The 18,467-nt window shown below is 55.0% G+C and overlaps 1 protein-coding gene across 1 annotated transcript in view; it reads left to right on the plus strand.

Annotated features, from left to right (window-relative positions):
- The first annotated feature begins 14,147 nt into the window (after nucleotides 1–14,147).
- YPEL2 (yippee like 2) overlaps nucleotides 14,148–18,467 on the plus strand; it is a 128,878-nt gene continuing 124,558 nt past the window's right edge. The window contains exon 1 of the mRNA XM_069757181.1: nucleotides 14,148–14,285. The gene's annotated coding sequence lies outside the window, so the exon portion shown is untranslated. The remainder of the gene's footprint in view (nucleotides 14,286–18,467) is intronic.

The following is an 18,467-nucleotide window of genomic DNA, read 5'->3' on the forward strand; positions in this document are numbered from 1 at the left end:
AGTGTTGGAGCCATCAGTTTGGATGCTACTAAGGGGTCAGTATACTGTGCGGGTGGTACTATACAGTGAGGGGGCATTATACTGTGTATAGGGGAGCTGTACAGGGGGGAGACTCGTGACATTAAATGTAAAGTGGGCACTTATTGTTATAGGGGAACTCAGGTTACTGTGACTGTCAAAGGGGCACACACAGGGCATTATTACTTTCTAGGGGGCAAAATATGGGCAGTGTTTTCTAGGGCACTTACTCTATATTCTAGAGGGTTGCTTTAGAATTTAGAGGGCACAGAGAACCACACAGCAGGTGCAGTAATAGGGACACATACGGCAGCAGCGGCTCAATATTGGGATATCAGCAGGATGAGGAGTTGGTGCACGCTGGGAATAGATGGTGAGGACTGGAATGTGAGAAGTGAAATGTGTCTATGTTGTATTCTCTGCAGACAAGTTCTGGGTGGAAGAAATTGTCATGTCGGTCTGGGCCAGATGGAAAAGAAGAGAAAAAATGAATGATTCCATCAGAAAGAACGTCAGCGGTAAGTCACCATCTGTAACTGTACTGTAATCTCATATATGTTCTGTAGGACTGGAATCTACCACTGACCATATGGCGGTAATATCAATATTGGTCATTATATAGAGATTATCTTTAGTAATAGCGCGGTCATCTGCTGAGGTTCTCCTCCACTGTTTAATCATGTCACCGAGTTGTAATCAAGGTTACCTGGTTAGGGGCCCACTCAGAAGCGTCGCCCCCCCTGAACCAAATCCCTATCTATGCATCTGCTTGGGGAAAAGGGGCAACATGGGTGCAGAACAACCCCTGGGGGAAAAGGGGCAACATGGGTGCAGAACAACCCCTGGGGGAAACACTGACTATACAGACCCAGAACAACCCCCGGGGGAGGAAGGTAGGGGAACACTGACTATACAGACCCAGGACAACCCCCGAGGGAGGAAGGTAGGGGAAACACTGACTGTACGGACCCAGAACAACCCCCGGGGGAAGAAGGTAGGGGAACACTGACTGTACGGACCCAGAACAACCCCCGGGGGAGGAAGGTAGGGGAACACTGACTATACGGACCCAGAACAACCCCCGGGGGAGGAAGGTAGGGGAACACTGACTATACGGACCCAGAACAACCCCCGGGGGAGGAAGGTAGGGGAACACTGACTGTACGGACCCAGAACAACCCCCGGGGGAGGAAGGTAGGGGAACACTGACTATACTAACCCAGAACAACCCCCGGGGGAGGAAGGTAGGGGAACACTGACTGTACGGACCCAGAACAACCCCCGGGGGAGGAAGGTAGGGGAACACTGACTATACTGACCCAGAACAACCCCCGGGGGAGGAAGGTAGGGGAACACTGACTGTCCCGGGGGAGGAAGGTAGGGGAACTCTGACTATACGGACCCAGAACAACCCCCGGGGGAGGAAGGTAGGGGAACACTGACTGTACGGACCCAGAACAACCCCCGAGGGAGGAAGGTAGGGGAACACTGACTGTACGGACCCAGAACAACCCCCGGGGGAGGAAGGTAGGGGAACACTGACTGTACGGACCCAGAACAACCCCCGAGGGAGGAAGGTAGGGGAACACTGACTATACAGACCCAGAACAACCCCCGGGGGAGGAAGATAGGGGAACACTGACTATACGGACCCAGAACAACCCCCGGGGGAGGAAGGTAGGGGAACACTGACTGTACGGACCCAGAACAACCCCCGGGGGAGGAAGGTAGGGGAACACTGACTGTACGGACCCAGAACAACCCCCGAGGGAGGAAGGTAGGGGAACACTGACTATACGGACCCAGAACAACCCCCGGGGGAGGAAGGTAGGGGAACACTGACTATACGGACCCAGAACAACCCCCGGGGGAGGAAGGTAGGGGAACACTGACTGTACGGACCCAGAACAACCCCCGGGGGAGGAAGGTAGGGGAACACTGACTATACGGACCCAGAACAACCCCCGGGGGAGGAAGGTAGGGGAACACTGACTATACAGACCCAGAACAACCCCCGGGGGAGGAAGGTAGGGGAACACTGACTATACTGACCAAGAACAACCCCCGGGGGAGGAAGGTAGGGGAACACTGACTATACTGACCCAGAACAACCCCCGGGGGAGGAAGGTAGGGGAACACTGACTGTACGGACCCAGAACAACCCCCGGGGGAGGAAGGAAGGGGAACACTGACTATACTGACCCAGAACAACCCCCGGGGGAGGAAGGTAGGGGAACACTGACTATACTGACCCAGAACAACCCCCGGTGGAGGAAGGTAGGGGAACACTGACTGTCCCGGGGGAGGAAGGTAGGGGAACTCTGACTATACGGACCCAGAACAACCCCCGAGGGAGGAAGGTAGGGGAACACTGACTATATGGACCCAGAACAACCCCCGAGGGAGGAAGGTAGGGGAACACTGACTATACGGACCCAGAACAACCCCCGAGGGAGGAAGGTAGGGGAACACTGACTATACGGACCCAGAACAACCCCCGGGGGAGGAAGGTAGGGGAACACTGACTATACTGACCCAGAACAACCCCCGGGGGAGGAAGGTAGGGGAACACTGACTGTCCCGGGGGAGGAAGGTAGGGGAACTCTGACTATACGGACCCAGAACAACCCCCGAGGGAGGAAGGTAGGGGAACACTGACTATACGGACCCAGAACAACCCCCGAGGGAGGAAGGTAGGGGAACACTGACTATACGGACCCAGAACAACCCCCGAGGGAGGAAGGTAGGGGAACACTGACTATACGGACCCAGAACAACCTCCGGGGGAGGAAGGTAGGGGAACACTGACTATACTGACCCAGAACAACCCCCGGTGGAGGAAGGTAGGGGAACACTGACTATACGGACCCAGAACAACCCCCGGGGGAGGAAGGTAGGGGAACACTGACTATACGGACCCAGAACAACCCCCGGGGGAGGAAGGTAGGGGAACACTGACTGTACGGACCCAGAACAACCCCCGGGGGAGGAAGGTAGGGGAACACTGACTATACTGACCCAGAACAACCCCCGGGGGAGGAAGGTAGGGGAACACTGACTGTACGGACCCAGAACAACCCCCAGGGGAGGAAGGTAGGGGAACACTGACTATACTGACCCAGAACAACCCCCAGGGGAGGAAGGTAGGGGAACACTGACTGTCCCGGGGGAGGAAGGTAGGGGAACACTGACTATACGGACCCAGAACAACCCCCGAGGGAGGAAGGTAGGGGAACACTGACTATACGGACCCAGAACAACCCCCGAGGGAGGAAGGTAGGGGAACACTGACTATACGGACCCAGAACAACCCCCGAGGGAGGAAGGTAGGGGAACACTGACTATACGGACCCAGAACAACCCCCGGGGGAGGAAGGTAGGGGAACACTGACTATACTGACCCAGAACAACCCCCGGTGGAGGAAGGTAGGGGAACACTGACTGTCCCGGGGGAGGAAGGTAGGGGAACTCTGACTATACGGACCCAGAACAACCCCCGAGGGAGGAAGGTAGGGGAACACTGACTATACGGACCCAGAACAACCCCCGAGGGAGGAAGGTAGGGGAACACTGACTATACGGACCCAGAACAACCTCCGGGGGAGGAAGGTAGGGGAACACTGACTATACTGACCCAGAACAACCCCCGGTGGAGGAAGGTAGGGGAACACTGACTATACGGACCCAGAACAACCCCCGGGGGAGGAAGGTAGGGGAACACTGACTATACGGACCCAGAACAACCCCCGGGGGAGGAAGGTAGGGGAACACTGACTGTACGGACCCAGAACAACCCCCGGGGGAGGAAGGTAGGGGAACACTGACTATACTGACCCAGAACAACCCCCGGGGGAGGAAGGTAGGGGAACACTGACTGTACGGACCCAGAACAACCCCCGGGGGAGGAAGGTAGGGGAACACTGACTATACTGACCCAGAACAACCCCCAGGGGACGAAGGTAGGGGAACACTGACTGTCCCGGGGGAGGAAGGTAGGGGAACTCTGACTATACGGACCCAGAACAACCCCCGAGGGAGGAAGGTAGGGGAACACTGACTATACGGACCCAGAACAACCCCCGAGGGAGGAAGGTAGGGGAACACTGACTATATGGACCCAGAACAACCCCCGAGGGAGGAAGGTAGGGGAACACTGACTATACGGACCCAGAACAACCCCCGGGGGAGGAAGGTAGGGGAACACTGACTATACTGACCCAGAACAACCCCCGGGGGAGGAAGGTAGGGGAACACTGACTGTCCCGGGGGAGGAAGGTAGGGGAACTCTGACTATACGGACCCAGAACAACCCCCGAGGGAGGAAGGTAGGGGAACACTGACTATACGGACCCAGAACAACCCCCGAGGGAGGAAGGTAGGGGAACACTGACTATACGGACCCAGAACAACCTCCGGGGGAGGAAGGTAGGGGAACACTGACTATACGGACCCAGAACAACCCCCGGGGGAGGAAGGTAGGGGAACACTGACTATACGGACCCAGAACAACCCCCGGGGGAGGAAGGTAGGGGAACACTGACTATACGGACCCAGAACAACCCCCGAGGGAGGAAGGTAGGGGAACACTGACTATACGGACCCAGAACAACCCCCGAGGGAGGAAGGTAGGGGAACACTGACTATACGGACCCAGAACAACCCCCGGGGGAGGAAGGTAGGGGAACACTGACTATACTGACCCAGAACAACCCCCGGGGGAGGAAGGTAGGGGAACACTGACTGTCCCGGGGGAGGAAGGTAGGGGAACACTGACTATACGGACCCAGAACAACCCCCGAGGGAGGAAGGTAGGGGAACACTGACTATACGGACCCAGAACAACCCCCGAGGGAGGAAGGTAGGGGAACACTGACTATACGGACCCAGAACAACCCCCGAGGGAGGAAGGTAGGGGAACACTGACTATACGGACCCAGAACAACCTCCGGGGGAGGAAGGTAGAGGAACACTGACTATACGGACCCAGAACAACCCCCGGGGGAGGAAGGTAGGGGAACACTGACTGTACGGACCCAGAACAACCCCCGGGGGAGGAAGGTAGGGGAACACTGACTATACTGACCCAGAACAACCCCCGGGGGAGGAAGGTAGGGGAACACTGACTGTCCCGGGGGAGGAAGGTAGGGGAACTCTGACTATACGGACCCAGAACAACCCCCGAGGGAGGAAGGTAGGGGAACACTGACTATACGGACCCAGAACAACCCCCGAGGGAGGAAGGTAGGGGAACACTGACTATACGGACCCAGAACAACCCCCGGGGGAGGAAGGTAGGGGAACACTGACTATACTGACCCAGAACAACCCCCGGGGGAGGAAGGTAGGGGAACACTGACTGTCCCGGGGGAGGAAGGTAGGGGAACTCTGACTATACGGACCCAGAACAACCCCCGAGGGAGGAAGGTAGGGGAACACTGACTATACGGACCCAGAACAACCCCCGAGGGAGGAAGGTAGGGGAACACTGACTATACGGACCCAGAACAACCCCCGAGGGAGGAAGGTAGGGGAACACTGACTATACGGACCCAGAACAACCTCCGGGGGAGGAAGGTAGGGGAACACTGACTATACTGACCCAGAACAACCCCCGGTGGAGGAAGGTAGGGGAACACTGACTATACGGACCCAGAACAACCCCCGGGGGAGGAAGGTAGGGGAACACTGACTATACGGACCCAGAACAACCCCCAGGGGAGGAAGGTAGGGGAACACTGACTGTACGGACCCAGAACAACCCCCGAGGGAGGAAGGTAGGGGAACACTGACTATACGGACCCAGAACAACCCCCGAGGGAGGAAGGTAGGGGAACACTGACTATACGGACCCAGAACAACCCCCGAGGGAGGAAGGTAGGGGAACACTGACTATACGGACCCAGAACAACCTCCGGGGGAGGAAGGTAGGGGAACACTGACTATACTGACCCAGAACAACCCCCGGTGGAGGAAGGTAGGGGAACACTGACTATACGGACCCAGAACAACCCCCGGGGGAGGAAGGTAGGGGAACACTGACTATACGGACCCAGAACAACCCCCGGGGGAGGAAGGTAGGGGAACACTGACTGTACGGACCCAGAACAACCCCCGGGGGAGGAAGGTAGGGGAACACTGACTATACTGACCCAGAACAACCCCCGGGGGAGGAAGGTAGGGGAACACTGACTGTACGGACCCAGAACAACCCCCGGGGGAGGAAGGTAGGGGAACACTGACTATACTGACCCAGAACAACCCCCAGGGGAGGAAGGTAGGGGAACACTGACTGTCCCGGGGGAGGAAGGTAGGGGAACTCTGACTATACGGACCCAGAACAACCCCCGAGGGAGGAAGGTAGGGGAACACTGACTATACGGACCCAGAACAACCTCCGGGGGAGGAAGGTAGAGGAACACTGACTATACGGACCCAGAACAACCCCCGGGGGAGGAAGGTAGGGGAACACTGACTGTACGGACCCAGAACAACCCCCGGGGGAGGAAGGTAGGGGAACACTGACTATACTGACCCAGAACAACCCCCGGGGGAGGAAGGTAGGGGAACACTGACTGTCCCGGGGGAGGAAGGTAGGGGAACTCTGACTATACGGACCCAGAACAACCCCCGAGGGAGGAAGGTAGGGGAACACTGACTATACGGACCCAGAACAACCCCCGGGGGAGGAAGGTAGGGGAACACTGACTGTCCCGGGGGAGGAAGGTAGGGGAACTCTGACTATACGGACCCAGAACAACCCCCGAGGGAGGAAGGTAGGGGAACACTGACTATACGGACCCAGAACAACCCCCGAGGGAGGAAGGTAGGGGAACACTGACTATACGGACCCAGAACAACCCCCGAGGGAGGAAGGTAGGGGAACACTGACTATACGGACCCAGAACAACCTCCGGGGGAGGAAGGTAGGGGAACACTGACTATACTGACCCAGAACAACCCCCGGTGGAGGAAGGTAGGGGAACACTGACTATACGGACCCAGAACAACCCCCGGGGGAGGAAGGTAGGGGAACACTGACTATACGGACCCAGAACAACCCCCAGGGGAGGAAGGTAGGGGAACACTGACTGTACGGACCCAGAACAACCCCCGAGGGAGGAAGGTAGGGGAACACTGACTATACGGACCCAGAACAACCCCCGAGGGAGGAAGGTAGGGGAACACTGACTATACGGACCCAGAACAACCCCCGAGGGAGGAAGGTAGGGGAACACTGACTATACGGACCCAGAACAACCTCCGGGGGAGGAAGGTAGGGGAACACTGACTATACTGACCCAGAACAACCCCCGGTGGAGGAAGGTAGGGGAACACTGACTATACGGACCCAGAACAACCCCCGGGGGAGGAAGGTAGGGGAACACTGACTATACGGACCCAGAACAACCCCCGGGGGAGGAAGGTAGGGGAACACTGACTGTACGGACCCAGAACAACCCCCGGGGGAGGAAGGTAGGGGAACACTGACTATACTGACCCAGAACAACCCCCGGGGGAGGAAGGTAGGGGAACACTGACTGTACGGACCCAGAACAACCCCCGGGGGAGGAAGGTAGGGGAACACTGACTATACTGACCCAGAACAACCCCCAGGGGAGGAAGGTAGGGGAACACTGACTGTCCCGGGGGAGGAAGGTAGGGGAACTCTGACTATACGGACCCAGAACAACCCCCGAGGGAGGAAGGTAGGGGAACACTGACTATACGGACCCAGAACAACCCCCGAGGGAGGAAGGTAGGGGAACACTGACTATACGGACCCAGAACAACCCCCGAGGGAGGAAGGTAGGGGAACACTGACTATACGGACCCAGAACAACCCCCGGGGGAGGAAGGTAGGGGAACACTGACTATACTGACCCAGAACAACCCCCGGGGGAGGAAGGTAGGGGAACACTGACTGTCCCGGGGGAGGAAGGTAGGGGAACTCTGACTATACGGACCCAGAACAACCCCCGAGGGAGGAAGGTAGGGGAACACTGACTATACGGACCCAGAACAACCCCCGAGGGAGGAAGGTAGGGGAACACTGACTATACGGACCCAGAACAACCTCCGGGGGAGGAAGGTAGGGGAACACTGACTATACTGACCCAGAACAACCCCCGGTGGAGGAAGGTAGGGGAACACTGACTATACGGACCCAGAACAACCCCCGGGGGAGGAAGGTAGGGGAACACTGACTATACGGACCCAGAACAACCCCCGGGGGAGGAAGGTAGGGGAACACTGACTGTACGGACCCAGAACAACCCCCGGGGGAGGAAGGTAGGGGAACACTGACTATACGGACCCAGAACAACCCCCGGGGGAGGAAGGTAGGGGAACACTGACTGTACGGACCCAGAACAACCCCCGGGGGAGGAAGGTAGGGGAACACTGACTGTACGGACCCAGAACAACCCCCGGGGGAGGAAGGTAGGGGAACACTGACTATACTGACCCAGAACAACCCCCAGGGGAGGAAGGTAGGGGAACACTGACTGTCCCGGGGGAGGAAGGTAGGGGAACTCTGACTATACGGACCCAGAACAACCCCGAGGGAGGAAGGTAGGGGAACACTGACTATACGGACCCAGAACAACCCCCGAGGGAGGAAGGTAGGGGAACACTGACTATACGGACCCAGAACAACCTCCGGGGGAGGAAGGTAGGGGAACACTGACTATACGGACCCAGAACAACCCCCGAGGGAGGAAGGTAGGGGAACACTGACTATACGGACCCAGAACAACCTCCGGGGGAGGAAGGTAGGGGAACACTGACTATACGGACCCAGAACAACCCCCGGGGGAGGAAGGTAGGGGAACACTGACTATACTGACCCAGAACAACCCCCGGGGGAGGAAGGTAGGGGAACACTGACTGTCCCGGGGGAGGAAGGTAGGGGAACTCTGACTATACGGACCCAGAACAACCCCCGAGGGAGGAAGGTAGGGGAACACTGACTATACGGACCCAGAACAACCCCCGAGGGAGGAAGGTAGGGGAACACTGACTATACGGACCCAGAACAACCCCCGGGGGAGGAAGGTAGGGGAACACTGACTATACTGACCCAGAACAACCCCCGGGGGAGGAAGGTAGGGGAACACTGACTGTCCCGGGGGAGGAAGGTAGGGGAACTCTGACTATACGGACCCAGAACAACCCCCGAGGGAGGAAGGTAGGGGAACACTGACTATACGGACCCAGAACAACCCCCGAGGGAGGAAGGTAGGGGAACACTGACTATACGGACCCAGAACAACCTCCGGGGGAGGAAGGTAGGGGAACACTGACTATACGGACCCAGAACAACCTCCGGGGGAGGAAGGTAGGGGAACACTGACTATACTGACCCAGAACAACTCCCGGTGGAGGAAGGTAGGGGAACACTGACTATACGGACCCAGAACAACCCCCTGGGGAGGAAGGTAGGGGAACACTGACTATACGGACCCAGAACAACCCCCAGGGGAGGAAGGTAGGGGAACACTGACTGTACGGACCCAGAACAACCCCCGAGGGAGGAAGGTAGGGGAACACTGACTATACGGACCCAGAACAACCCCCGAGGGAGGAAGGTAGGGGAACACTGACTATACGGACCCAGAACAACCCCCGAGGGAGGAAGGTAGGGGAACACTGACTATACGGACCCAGAACAACCTCCGGGGGAGGAAGGTAGGGGAACACTGACTATACTGACCCAGAACAACCCCCGGTGGAGGAAGGTAGGGGAACACTGACTATACGGACCCAGAACAACCCCCGGGGGAGGAAGGTAGGGGAACACTGACTATACGGACCCAGAACAACCCCCGGGGGAGGAAGGTAGGGGAACACTGACTGTACGGACCCAGAATAACCCCCGGGGGAGGAAGGTAGGGGAACACTGACTATACTGACCCAGAACAACCCCCGGGGGAGGAAGGTAGGGGAACACTGACTGTACGGACCCAGAACAACCCCCGGGGGAGGAAGGTAGGGGAACACTGACTATACTGACCCAGAACAACCCCCAGGGGAGGAAGGTAGGGGAACACTGACTGTCCCGGGGGAGGAAGGTAGGGGAACTCTGACTATACGGACCCAGAACAACCCCCGAGGGAGGAAGGTAGGGGAACACTGACTATACGGACCCAGAACAACCCCCGAGGGAGGAAGGTAGGGGAACACTGACTATACGGACCCAGAACAACCCCCGAGGGAGGAAGGTAGGGGAACACTGACTATACGGACCCAGAACAACCCCCGGGGGAGGAAGGTAGGGGAACACTGACTATACTGACCCAGAACAACCCCCGGGGGAGGAAGGTAGGGGAACACTGACTGTCCCGGGGGAGGAAGGTAGGGGAACTCTGACTATACGGACCCAGAACAACCCCCGAGGGAGGAAGGTAGGGGAACACTGACTATACGGACCCAGAACAACCCCCGAGGGAGGAAGGTAGGGGAACACTGACTATACGGACCCAGAACAACCTCCGGGGGAGGAAGGTAGGGGAACACTGACTATACTGACCCAGAACAACCCCCGGTGGAGGAAGGTAGGAGAACACTGACTATACGGACCCAGAACAACCCCCGGGGGAGGAAGGTAGGGGAACACTGACTATACGGACCCAGAACAACCCCCGGGGGAGGAAGGTAGGGGAACACTGACTGTACGGACCCAGAACAACCCCCGGGGGAGGAAGGTAGGGGAACACTGACTATACTGACCCAGAACAACCCCCGGGGGAGGAAGGTAGGGGAACACTGACTGTACGGACCCAGAACAACCCCCGGGGGAGGAAGGTAGGGGAACACTGACTATACTGACCCAGAACAACCCCCAGGGGAGGAAGGTAGGGGAACACTGACTGTCCCGGGGGAGGAAGGTAGGGGAACTCTGACTATACGGACCCAGAACAACCCCCGAGGGAGGAAGGTAGGGGAACACTGACTATACGGACCCAGAACAAGCCCTGGGGAGGAAGGTAGGGGAACACTGACTGTCCCGGGGGAGGAAGGTAGGGGAACTCTGACTATACGGACCCAGAACAACCCCCGAGGGAGGAAGGTAGGGGAACTCTGACTATACGGACCCAGAACAACCCCCGAGGGAGGAAGGTAGGGGAACACTGACTATACGGACCCAGAACAACCTCCGGGGGAGGAAGGTAGGGGAACACTGACTATACGGACCCAGAACAACCCCCGGGGGAGGAAGGTAGGGGAACACTGACTATACTGACCCAGAACAACCCCCGGGGGAGGAAGGTAGGGGAACACTGACTGTCCCGGGGGAGGAAGGTAGGGGAACTCTGACTATACGGACCCAGAACAACCCCCGAGGGAGGAAGGTAGGGGAACACTGACTATACGGACCCAGAACAACCCCCGGGGGAGGAAGGTAGGGGAACACTGACTATACTGACCCAGAACAACCCCCGGGGGAGGAAGGTAGGGGAACACTGACTGTCCCGGGGGAGGAAGGTAGGGGAACTCTGACTATACGGACCCAGAACAACCCCCGAGGGAGGAAGGTAGGGGAACACTGACTATACGGACCCAGAACAACCCCCGAGGGAGGAAGGTAGGGGAACACTGACTATACGGACCCAGAACAACCTCCGGGGGAGGAAGGTAGGGGAACACTGACTATACGGACCCAGAACAACCTCCGGGGGAGGAAGGTAGGGGAACACTGACTATACTGACCCAGAACAACTCCCGGTGGAGGAAGGTAGGGGAACACTGACTATACGGACCCAGAACAACCCCCTGGGGAGGAAGGTAGGGGAACACTGACTATACGGACCCAGAACAACCCCCAGGGGAGGAAGGTAGGGGAACACTGACTGTACGGACCCAGAACAACCCCCGAGGGAGGAAGGTAGGGGAACACTGACTATACGGACCCAGAACAACCCCCGAGGGAGGAAGGTAGGGGAACACTGACTATACGGACCCAGAACAACCCCCGAGGGAGGAAGGTAGGGGAACACTGACTATACGGACCCAGAACAACCTCCGGGGGAGGAAGGTAGGGGAACACTGACTATACTGACCCAGAACAACCCCCGGTGGAGGAAGGTAGGGGAACACTGACTATACGGACCCAGAACAACCCCCGGGGGAGGAAGGTAGGGGAACACTGACTATACGGACCCAGAACAACCCCCGGGGGAGGAAGGTAGGGGAACACTGACTGTACGGACCCAGAATAACCCCCGGGGGAGGAAGGTAGGGGAACACTGACTATACTGACCCAGAACAACCCCCGGGGGAGGAAGGTAGGGGAACACTGACTGTACGGACCCAGAACAACCCCCGGGGGAGGAAGGTAGGGGAACACTGACTATACTGACCCAGAACAACCCCCAGGGGAGGAAGGTAGGGGAACACTGACTGTCCCGGGGGAGGAAGGTAGGGGAACTCTGACTATACGGACCCAGAACAACCCCCGAGGGAGGAAGGTAGGGGAACACTGACTATACGGACCCAGAACAACCCCCGAGGGAGGAAGGTAGGGGAACACTGACTATACGGACCCAGAACAACCCCCGAGGGAGGAAGGTAGGGGAACACTGACTATACGGACCCAGAACAACCCCCGGGGGAGGAAGGTAGGGGAACACTGACTATACTGACCCAGAACAACCCCCGGGGGAGGAAGGTAGGGGAACACTGACTGTCCCGGGGGAGGAAGGTAGGGGAACTCTGACTATACGGACCCAGAACAACCCCCGAGGGAGGAAGGTAGGGGAACACTGACTATACGGACCCAGAACAACCCCCGAGGGAGGAAGGTAGGGGAACACTGACTATACGGACCCAGAACAACCTCCGGGGGAGGAAGGTAGGGGAACACTGACTATACTGACCCAGAACAACCCCCGGTGGAGGAAGGTAGGAGAACACTGACTATACGGACCCAGAACAACCCCCGGGGGAGGAAGGTAGGGGAACACTGACTATACGGACCCAGAACAACCCCCGGGGGAGGAAGGTAGGGGAACACTGACTGTACGGACCCAGAACAACCCCCGGGGGAGGAAGGTAGGGGAACACTGACTATACTGACCCAGAACAACCCCCGGGGGAGGAAGGTAGGGGAACACTGACTGTACGGACCCAGAACAACCCCCGGGGGAGGAAGGTAGGGGAACACTGACTATACTGACCCAGAACAACCCCCAGGGGAGGAAGGTAGGGGAACACTGACTGTCCCGGGGGAGGAAGGTAGGGGAACTCTGACTATACGGACCCAGAACAACCCCCGAGGGAGGAAGGTAGGGGAACACTGACTATACGGACCCAGAACAAGCCCTGGGGAGGAAGGTAGGGGAACACTGACTGTCCCGGGGGAGGAAGGTAGGGGAACTCTGACTATACGGACCCAGAACAACCCCCGAGGGAGGAAGGTAGGGGAACTCTGACTATACGGACCCAGAACAACCCCCGAGGGAGGAAGGTAGGGGAACACTGACTATACGGACCCAGAACAACCTCCGGGGGAGGAAGGTAGGGGAACACTGACTATACGGACCCAGAACAACCCCCGGGGGAGGAAGGTAGGGGAACACTGACTATACGGACCCAGAACAAGCCCTGGGGAGAGTTGGGCAACCCATGGAAAGGGAGAGTGGCTCAGACTATACGGGCACAGCGCAATCCCCAGGGGAAGAAGAGCGCCCCCCACACAGACCCTTACGTTCTCTCCACTGTGCCGTGCACCTCGAAGTCGATTGCGTCTGTCACAGTCTGACTGAGGACCGGAAGTGCTGATGCTCTGTCAGTCACGGCGCCTGTCTCCTGAAACAGTTAACCCTTCCTGCAGCAAACACTGAGGAGGGAGACAACACACTTATATTGACCAAACATACAGCTCGGCAGAACACTGGGAGCAAGAACCCTGGAGAAAGAACCAGGACCCATAGGAGGAGGCCGAGGGTCAGCTGCTACCTGCCTGACTGTTCCCTGTCGTTTGTATACAGTTAACCCCTAAGCCACGCCCTTGTCCCGCCCCATTCCATCCTCTGACGTATGGTTGGCTCTTCACGAATGGGGGCAGCGACAAGCAGCAGCCAATCGGCGCAGTGTTGCTAGCTGCTCGCAGCTACGTATAGGTGGCTCCAGGTGTCACTTATGTGCGCGCTGCCTCAGTTGTGCTTGTGGAGAGCTGCATAGAGCTCAAATGCAGAGCTGGCTGGAAAGTGGCTACAGCTGCGTGACCAGTTCCACTCGGGACACTAGATAACGTGTCGCTGGGCCCAGTAAGTGGCGGACGAGCTGGCCTTGTGTGCGTGTCTGTGTGGATGTGCCCTCACAGGAGCGGTGACCGGCTGCCCGCAGGTCGTGGTGGAGAGTGACAGCCAAACATGCGCAGGAGCAGGCGTCCCAGCACTGAGTGAGCCGGCCTCTGCAGAGGCAATGTCACCTGCCGGCTGCCCGGCTCACTGTGCGGCTCCCAGCGCCGGGCGCACTGCAGGCGGCAGCCAGTTATCGCGACATGTCACGCGCTCACCTGCAGGTGGCGGCTGCTGACAGACGTGTGCGGCGCTGTTTACATTCCTGTCAGGACATAGGAGCGGGGCCTGCGGTGAGGGAGAAGCCTGCGGTGGCGCCTGTCCATGTGCCCTCATATTTACCAACACACAGGCATGGAGGACTGCGCCCCCAGCTGGCCGCAGCAGCCTGTGGGGTCACTAGGACCTGTGGCTAGAAAAGCTGCCATTTGCTAGGTTGCTATGACAACGCTGCCACTTGCACCACTTTTAGTAACTAGGTGGTACATGTGTTATGAAATGTGCGTTTATTAACCGTGTGATATATTGGGCCTTTTCCATTGGTTAGGAAGTGCCTGTAAGTTGTACCCATGGCCTGCTGCTTGTGGGAGATTCTATTGTCAGGTTGTGTCTTTGGGCTAGATGGAAGTGATCGATCCCTGTCACAATCATTGTTTGGGTTTTTTAATTGAGTCCTAGTAAACGTCATTGCTGAGTCCAATATTTGGGGGGGCGATGATAGGGCATGTGCTGAAACAGAATGGACAGATCAGGCCAGAGGTGTGCACTGCGGTTTAGCCTGGCACAGCAGATGTTTCCATGATTGATGTGTGAATCGCTCGCTGTGGGCAGAGGAGGCAGTTTTGTTCTTAGTCTTCTACTGTTTGAGGTTTCCAGTGCATAAGACACCTTGGCATAATGGCAGCGTTAACGGACGGCGTTACGCCGCGGTGTAACGTAGTCCGTCTAACAGACGCAGTGTAAACCCAGCCTTAACCCCTTAAGCCCCGAGGGTGGTTTGCACGTTAATGACCGGGCCAATTTTTACAATTCTGACCACTGTCCCTTTATGAGGTTATAACTCTGGAACGCTTCAACGGATCTTGGCGATTCTGACATTGTTTTCTCGTGACATATTGTACTTCATTTTAGTAGTAACATTTATTCGATATAACTTGCGTTTATTTGTGAAAAAAACGGAAATTTGGCGAAAATTTCGAAAATTTCGCAATTTTCCAACTTTAAATTTTTATGCCCTTAAATCACAGAGATATGTCACGCAAAATACTTAATAAGTAACATTTCCCACATGTCTCCTTTACATCAGCACAATTTTGGAACCAAAATTTTTTTTTGTTAGGGAGTTATAAGGGTTAAAAGTTGACCAGCAATTTCTCATTTTTACAACACCATTTTTTTTTAGGGACCACATCTCATTTGATGTCATTTTGAGGGGTCTATATGATAGAAAATACCCAAGTGTGACACCATTCTAAAAACTGCACCCCTCAAGGTGCTCAAAACCACATTCAAGAAGTTTATTAACCCTTCAGGGGTTTCACAGGAATTTTTGGAATGTTTAAATAAAAATGAATATTTAACTTTTTTTCACACAAAATTTATTTCAGCTCCAATTTGTTTTATTTTACCAAGGGTAACAGGATAAAATGGATGCCAAACATTGTTGTACAATCTGTACTGAGTACGCTGATACCCCATATGTGGGGGTAAACCACTGTTTGGGCGCATGGCAGAGCTCGGAAGGGAAGGAGCGCCATTTGACTTTTAAATGCAAAATTGACAGGAATTGAGATGGGACACCATGTTGCGTTTGGAGAGCCACTGATGTGCCTAAACATTGAAACCCCCCACAAGTGACACCATTTTGGAAAGTAGACACCCTAAGGAACTTATCTAGATGTGTGGTGACCACTTTGACCCACCAATTGCTTCACAGAAGTTTATAATGCAGAGCCGTAAAAATAAAAAATCATATTTTTTCACAAAAATGATCTTTTCGCCCCCAATTTTTTATTTTCCCAAGAGTAAGAGAAGAAATTGAACCTCAAAAATTGTTGGCCAATTTGTCCTGAGTACGCTGATACCCCGTATATGGGTGTAAACCATTGTTTGGGCGTATGGCAGAGCTCGGAAGGGAAGGAGCGCCATTTTACTTTTCAATGCAAAATTGACTGGAATTGAGATGGGATGCCATGTTGCGTTTGGAGAGCCCCTGATGTGCCTAAACATTGAAATCCCCACAAGTGACACCATTTTGGAAAGTAGACCCCTTAAGGAACTTATCTAGAGGTGTGGTGAGCACTTTGACCCAACAAGTGCTTCACAGAAGTTTATAATGCAGAGCCGTAAAAATAAAAAATCATATTTTTTCACAAAAATAATCTTTTCGCCACCAATTTTTTATTTTCCCAAGGGTAAGAGAAGAAATTAGACCACAAAAGTTGTTGTGCAATTTGTCCTGAGTGCGACGATACCCCATATGTGGGGGTAAACCACTGTTTGGGCGCATGGCAGAGCTCGGAAGGAAAGGAGTGCCATTTGACTTTTCAATGCAAAATTGACTGGAATTGAGATGGGACGCCATGTTGCGTTTGGAGAGCCCCTGATGTGCCTAAACATTGGAACCCCTCACAAGTGACACCATTTTGAAAAGTAGACCCCTTAAGGAACTTATCTAGATGTGTGGTGAGCACTTTGACCCAACAAGTGCTTCACAGAAGTTTATAATGCAGAGCCGTAAAAATAAAAAATCTTATTTTTTCACAAAAATGATCTTTTCGCCCCCAATTTTTTATTTTCCCAAGGGTAAGAGAAGAAATTAGACCACAAAAGTTGTTGTGCAATTTGTCCTGAGTGCGACGATACCCCATATGTGGGGGTAAACCACTTTTTGGGTGCATAGCAGAGCTCGGAAGGGAAGGAGCGCCATTTGACTTTTCAATGCAAAATTGACTGGAATTAAGATGGGACGCCATGTTGGTTTGGAGAGCCCCTGATGTGCCTAAACATTAACAACCCCCACAAGTGACACCATTTTGGAAACTAGACCCTCTAAGGAACTTATCTAGATGTGTTTTGAGAGCTTTGAACCCCCAAGTGTTTCACTACAGTTTATAACGCAGAGCCGTTAAAATAAATTTATTTTTTTTTCGCAAAAATTTTTTAGCCCCCAGTTTTGTATTTTCACAAGGGTAACATAATAAATTGGACCCCAAAAGTTGTTGTCCAATTTGTCCTGAGTACGCTGATACCCCATATGTGGGGGGGAACCACTGTTTGGGCGCATGGCAGAGCTCGGAAGGGAAGGAGCGCCATTTGGAATGCAGACTTAGATGGATTGGTCTGCAGGAGTCACGTTGCATTTGCAGAGCCCCTGATGTACCCAAACAGTACAAATTCCCCACAAGTGACCCCATATTAGAAACTAGACCTCCCATGGAACTTATCTAGATGTGTTGTGAGAACTTTGAACCCCTAAGTGTTTCACTACAGTTTATAACGCAGACCCGTGAAAATAAAAATTCTTTTTTTTTTTCACAAAAATGATTTTTTAGCCCCCAGCTTTGTATTTTTACAAGGGTAACAGAATAAATTGGACCCCAAAAGTTGTTGTTCAATTTGTCCTGAGTACGCTGATACCCCATATGTGGGGGGGAAACCACTGTTTGGGCTCATGGCAGAGCTCGGAAGGGAAGGAGCGCCATTTGGAATGCAGACTTAGATGGATTGGTCTGCAGGCGTCACGTTGCATTTGCAGAGCCCCTGATGTACCCAAACAGTAGAAACCACCCACAAGTGACCCCATATTGGAAACTAGACCTCCCATGGAACTTATCTAGATGTGTTGTGAAAACTTTGAACCCCCAAGTGTTTCACTACAGTTTACAACGCAGAGCCGTGAAAATAAAAATCCTTTTTTTTCCCACAAAAATGATTTTTAGCCCCCCAAATTTTTATTTTCCCAAGGATAACAAGAGAACTTGGACCCAAAAAGTTGTTGTCCAATTTGTCTCGAGTACGCTGATACCCCATATGTTGGGGTAAACCCCTGTTTGGGCGCACGGGAGAGCTCGGAAGTGAAGGAGCACTGTTTTACTTTTTCAATGCAGAATTGGCTGGAATTGAGATCGGACGCCATGTCGCGTTTGG

This window comes from Ranitomeya imitator, chromosome 3, assembly GCF_032444005.1.
Source record: "Ranitomeya imitator isolate aRanImi1 chromosome 3, aRanImi1.pri, whole genome shotgun sequence".
NCBI lineage: Eukaryota > Metazoa > Chordata > Amphibia > Anura > Dendrobatidae > Ranitomeya > Ranitomeya imitator.